This window comes from Tupaia chinensis, unplaced genomic scaffold, assembly GCF_000334495.1.
Source record: "Tupaia chinensis unplaced genomic scaffold, TupChi_1.0 Scaffold139677_1, whole genome shotgun sequence".
Classification (NCBI taxonomy): domain Eukaryota; kingdom Metazoa; phylum Chordata; class Mammalia; order Scandentia; family Tupaiidae; genus Tupaia; species Tupaia belangeri.
The window spans coordinates 2711247-2717922 of record NW_006199558.1 but is presented as its reverse complement, the minus strand read 5'-3'; the positions used below and the strand labels follow the sequence as shown (position 1 = coordinate 2717922).

The 6676-nt window shown below is 39.0% G+C and overlaps 1 pseudogene; it reads left to right on the top strand.

Moving 5' to 3' along the window:
• The first annotated feature begins 2682 nt into the window (after positions 1-2682).
• On the top strand, positions 2683-3772 carry LOC102497211 (glyceraldehyde-3-phosphate dehydrogenase-like; annotated as a pseudogene).
• Positions 3773-6676: the final 2904 nt, after the last annotated feature.

Sequence of the window (6676 nt, the reverse complement as noted above, 5' to 3'; positions counted from 1 at the left end):
TATCACATGAATTCTACAAATAGAATATAAATTTAAGGGTATACATAATGAGACCACCAACATACATTACATTTTTCATCACTTCAGAAACAAGTGTGGTGCCACTACACTTAATGATGATTAAACTGTGAGTTGGGGGTTTATTCATGTATTCACTTATTTATTTGTAAAATTAAAAGATGACTAATATATTAAGTGCCTACTGAGTTCTGGATTTTGTGAGATGTATAAATATATAACAATGTTCCTGCCTTTGAATTAAGTGTAATTATTTTTTCATTGCAGAGGATACATGCATGAGAGAGAAAGGGAGAGAGAGAATCCCTCAATGGGGCATGGCAAGTCACAATTCCTTCTTCTCCATTTCTCAATCCTGCTAGGAATTTGGGAAACTATGTGCACATGCCCAGCGTGTTTTGTTTTTTGAGAGGTTTTTGCTATAGGGCGCATGCGCTCGCCAGACAGACAGAGACAGAGAGACAGAAAGCGAGAGATCACCCCCCAGGGGGTATGGCCACAGCGCAATCCCTTCTCCTCCATTCTCTCGGGATCTTGGGCACACACGCACCCGGCATGAGTTTAAGCCACTGGGTCTGGGACTCGAACCTTGGTCGACTACATGGGAGTCCAGTGACATAGCCATTACTCTAACTGCTGGTCCCCCCAGCGTGTTTTTCAAGTCACTAAGACTGAGATTGGTACCACAGTTTTCCAGTTTCTCCCATAACACTTAACCACTCTTCTGTGGGGCTAGCTCTGTCCTTACTTTTTTAACGCTTATACTTTCTATGAAGATATATATGGCATGTATATATCACACACATGTGTGTGATAAGGGCTACAGGTGCAAGATAGAATGCAAAGAATCCATTATGAGTTAGAGTTTTCAAGAACAACTAGGAGGGCCAGCAGTTGGCATAGGAACTGGACTACCGCATGGCTGAACACAGTTCAAGTCCGAGTCCTTTCTCACTTTCTCTATCTCTCTCTGGTGAGCGTGTGTGCCCTGTAGCACATTTTAAAAGAATAAATAAAATAATAATTAATTAATTGAACTGAATAAATAATTCTTAAAAAAAAACGAACAGATAGGACAGAGTTTTGAGGGATTACTGAAACTTCACTAGAGAGAAGAGTGTTTTTAAAAGTATATACCTCAGTGCCTACAGTCACATTTAAAATGTAGTTATTAAATTAAAAATTCTATACTATCTATATTTGTCATGGCAAATTATAATCATAACTGCATAAATCTTTCAGGGATATAGTCACATTGTTAAAACAAATACAGAATATCATAAGCAAAAACAGATATGGAATATCATATCCTCTTAAAAATTATTTTTAAAGACCTTTGCAAACCACATTATCAGGGTAGAACCAGCAGACTATTTGGGGGAAGAAAAATGTAATGTTCTTAGCACTGGCTGCAAGAAACACCAACAACAAATGGTTACAGTTAGTAACCATTTAAATGACTGCTTTTTGATATCCCTGCCAGAATCCTTGTAATGTGTGATTTCTTCATTTGGATGTTACTTTTTCCAACTAAAACATTTCCAAGTCAACTCACTGTACTTCACAATACACTGAAATGAGTAAAAGTATTAAAAGCATGCCTGAGGCGACAGAAACTTTGAGGTTAATTTCCATTTCTTCAAGTATATTTGATGAATGATGTGACAAAGGAATCTTAATTAAGGTTGAAATCCTGAATACTAAATAAATTAGAAGTGCCACTACATTCGTCTTCCACAGTGATAATACTACCACTTCTGCTTCACTTTAATCCAGCCCTTGACTTTTTGGGAAACCTTTTCCTGTGTATTTTCTTCATTACTTTTTGCTGAAAGTAGATCATGAGTATCCTATCCAGTATTAGTCAAGTCAAAATCTAAGAAATCTCTCTATATTCTCCTTTTCTCACTTACTCTTCTATATCAACAGCAAACATTTTATTTTACATTTAATCTCAAACATGACTTCATTTATAGCATGGCAATTCTTATTTCCTCTCACTTTATAGTCTCTAATAGCAAATTCTAATTCTAATTTATTCTAAGAAAAACATAGAACACGTTCAATAAAAGTTATTTTCATGATACTGTTTTCATTATTATTATGAGTTAACAAGTAAGAGTACAAATTGTTTCATGTCTCATTAAGTAACTTAGGCAAATTATTTAATGTTTACATGACTCTAGCATCTTGGGGTTTTTTTTATTTAATTTATATACATGTTCCATGAGACAGAAAGAGAGGCACTCCAGCCATTTCCATGCTGTGAGCCACCCCTAGTCTCAGTGGATCTGGGTCACAGATATAAATGTGCATCCAGCCTACTCACTCAAGGAGGTCCCAGGATGAGAACCCAAGATCTTTCCCACATTTGTCCAGTTGCATTATTGCCATACCACTGCCTAGCCCTCCAATGTCTTGATTCTGAATCATTCCTACTATTCTTGATATAAAACCCATTGGCCCTAATGTTTTGGTTGACTTTTATTTTGACTATTTGCATGAAAAATGAGATTGTCTTTATTTTCTGTTTTATTCTATTTCAATCAAGTTATAATTTCAAGTTATATCACCTTCATAAATAAGTTTAAGGCTCTCTGCTCCTCCCCGTTCAACAGACAGCCACCTCTTCCTGTGCAGTGCCAACCGTGTCCCGGAGACACGATGGTGAAGGTTAGAGTAAATGGATTTGGCCGTATTGGGCTTCTGGTCACCAGGGCTGCCTTCAACTCTGGCAAAGGGGATATCGTGGCCATCAACGACCCCTTCATTGACTCGAACTATATGGTCTACATGTCCATCCATGGCAAGTTCAATGGCACTGTCAAGGCCAAGAACAGGAAGCTTGTCATCAAGAAGTCTATCACCGTCTTCCAGGAGCGAGATCCTGCCAACATCAAATGGGGTGATGCTGGTGCTGAGTATGTTGTGCAGTCCACCAGTCTGCCCCTTCTGCCGACGCCCCCATGTTTGTGATGGGTGTGAACCACAAGAAGTACAACTCCCTGAAGATTGTCAGCAATGCCTCCTGCCCCACCAACTGCTTGGTCCCCCTGGCCAAGGTCATCCACGACAACTTTGACATCATGGAGGGACTCATCCTATGGCCCACAGCTCATCCCATGGCTGCCACCCAGAAGACTGTGGTTAGCCCCTCAGGGAGGCTGTGGTGTGATGGCCATGAGGCTGCCCAAACATCATCCCAGCATCAACCAGGACTGCCAAGGCTATGGGCAAAGTCATCCTGGAGCTGAACGGGAAGCTCACTGGCATGGCCTTCTGTGTCCCCACCCACAGTGTGTCGGTCATGGACCTGACCTGCCACCTAGAGAAAGCTGACAAATATGATGACATCAAGAAGGTGGTGAAGCAGGTGTCACAGGGCCCCCTGAAGGGCATCCTGGGCTACACCGAGGACCAGGTCATCTCCTGTGACTTCAACAGTGGCACCCACTCCTCCACCTTTGATGCTGGGGCTGGCATTGCCCTCAATGACCACTTTATCAAGTTCATTTCCTGATATGACAATGAATTTGGCTACAGCAACAGGGTGGTGGACCTCATGGTCCACATGGCCCCCAAGGAGTAGAGTCTCTGACCACCAGCTCCACTGTGAGCACGAGAAAGAGAGGCCCTCAGCTGCTTGGGAGGCCCTGCTTCTGCTCAGACCCCACCACACTAAGAAGCTCCCCTCCTTGACAGTTTCCATCTCAGATCCCTGCAGAAAGGGAGGGGATGGGGAGCCCTCCTTGTCACAAACCATCAATAAAGTACACTGTATCAAAAAAAAAGTTTAGAGTATCCAGATTTCGTTGAAATTATTACAATGATTTGAAATTATCCATCTTCTAAGTATAAATACAAATAAACTAGAAGTTTGTCTGATCTTGTTACCCTTCAATCAGTTTGTACAATTGTAATAGATCCATTTAGATATTTAATTTCTTGCTAGGTGAATACCGATAATTTACATTAAAATAGAAAATAATTTATTTCTCACGATTTTTATTTTTCTATTTTTTTATTTTTTATTTTTTTAATTTGACCAGAAAGACATGCACGCAGAGAGAGAGAGAGGGAAAGTGAGAAAGCAAGCCACCAGGTCCGATATTCGAACCATAGTCGGCCATGTGGGAGTCCAATGCCCTTAGTCACCAAGCCACCTGCCGGCCCCATCTCTTGATTTTTAAATTGTCATAGGTTTTCTGGTAATGTTCAAGCATAATTCTTTTAAGTCTCTCTATGTTTTAGGTATTTATATTCCAAACTTTGTGTTTTTCCTCTCTCCTTTTTTTAAAACAGTATCAAGAAGTGTTTGTTTTATTGGTCTTTCAAATAATCAGTATTTGGATTTAGTCATTATTGCTGTTTATTTATTTATTTAGCAAACATACAGCACTTACTCTGTGCTAAGAACTGTTTTAAGCACTTTACAAATATTACCACTTTTAATTCTTTATAATATCCTATGGAATACTAATAATACCCTCATTTTATTGGTGAAGAAATGGAGGCAAGACTTATTTGGGGTTTCCCATCTGATATCCTACTTTTCCACTAATGCATCAAGCACACTGCATCGAGCACAAGGTCTGAATGCTTTAAGTTTTGAGAGATTTCACTTACTTACACTTCTCCATATGACCAATATGACTCCATTCTCTTCACTGATCATCCTTTCCTTTAATTTCTTTACTATAATATCATGAAATTTTAAAAATCAGAGTATTTAAGTCTAGGATATTGGTTTTATGTTTTATTTTGCACTTAAGTTTATTTATTATCTGTCATTTTCACTCTGTCTCTTACAGTTGGCTCTCTGTAGTGGTTCATCTTCCTCTCAAGCTCCCAAACTCCTTAGTTCTGTCATTACTGTTATTACATTTGATGTTGTCATTAGCTACAAAGACTGAGTTCTGCTACTCCCAAGTATCTTAGAGGGGGTGGTCCTCAAATAGTGGAAGAAGTTTTCCCTTTGGCAGCACCCATCTTCCTTAACCCATAGCCCACCACAGCTGAAAGAAACCAGCCCGTCTCTGGGTGTATTCCCTCTACTACCCTATTCTTTAGAATAGAATGTCTGAGCATACAGATTCAGTTCCTGATCAAACTCTTGCATTCCTGGAGACATACATTTTTGTACAGGGCCGATATCATATGCCTAGGTGTCGTGTATATGTGGAGAGAGAGGGTTGTTGGGATTTGGCGGTCCTCAAACATTTGAGTATCTTGCTTTCCTAGCACTATATGTAGATGCTAACACTAAAATTTCCCATCCACCACTGCATCTCTAGGATTTCCTCTGAATGGTAAAAGCGCCACAATCCCACATCTGCACTACCAGTGCTCTCGAGAATGGCCACACATTTCAGATTGAGGAGACCTGCCTAGCTCAGTTGTAGCAGACAATCACATATGAGAGCTCAGAAGAGAAGACATAATACAGGGTAATGTAAGATGGCACTCTCAGAATAATATAAGCAGAAACTAGGATGTAATAAAATAAATGGAAGCAAAGTATGCTAATTACCCTTTTTTGCACAAAATGAAATCAATATCGAATCATTCATGATACTTTAGAGCAATATAACACGGAGTATGATTTTAATAAACTTAAAGGAAAATGTTTACTATACTTAGAAACAAAATGAACATATTCAAATTTTTACATAATTTTGTTTAAAATAACAGATTTTGAGGCCAGCAGGTGGTGTGGTGGGTAAGGTCTAGATTCCTACATGGCTAACCACAGTTCAACTCTCAGACCTGGCATCTTGAAAATCATACCAGGTGTGTTTGTATGCATGTATGAAATCCTAGGAGGAGAAGGGAATGCAGCACGACCATCCCACCAGGGAGTGATTCCTTATGTTCCCTCTCACTGTCTGTGTCTCAGGTCAGCACACATGCCCTATAGCAAAAACCTTACATTTTATTATATAATATATTATAATATATATATTTATGTATATGTAAAGAAAATATGTATCAGTCCTTAGGATAGGATCCTATACTTAATTTTTTATAATTATTTATTTTAATTTTATTTATTTATTCATTTATTTTAATTTTACCAGATACACACACATACAGAAAGAGGGAAAGTGAGAAAGCAAGGTCTAAGACTCGAACCATGGTCAGCCATGAGGGAGTGTCCAGTGCCTTAACCAACACATCACTTGCCAGGCTCGCTACATTTAATTTTTTGAAGTTTATTTTTTGCTTATCTCCTGAGAGACAGAGAGAGTGCAAGAAAGAAAGAGAAAGACAGGCGCTCTTGACAGTTTTCGTACTGCAGTCCTTCATCCAGTCCTGCAGTCATCCAGGATTCATAGGAGCAACTACAGGGGTGCCTGATGTGTTTAGATAAACCCCCACCTGAATTTAGAGCCTTCGGTATCACATTGCAGTACCCCTTATTCCTGTATCACCACAGTACTTTATTGAAGTAGGACAGCGTTATGTTGGTACTACCAGTAATAGACAATTATTATGGTTCTGAATTTTCTATTATTCTTTCTTTTTTATAATGCCCTTATTAGTACGACCATTCTTGGATATAACAGAATATCATATTTCCCCACAGTGAATTTTCATTTAAAATTCATTATGATTAAGGAGCATGCTTTACAATAAATGGAGGGAGAAAATGAAGTAG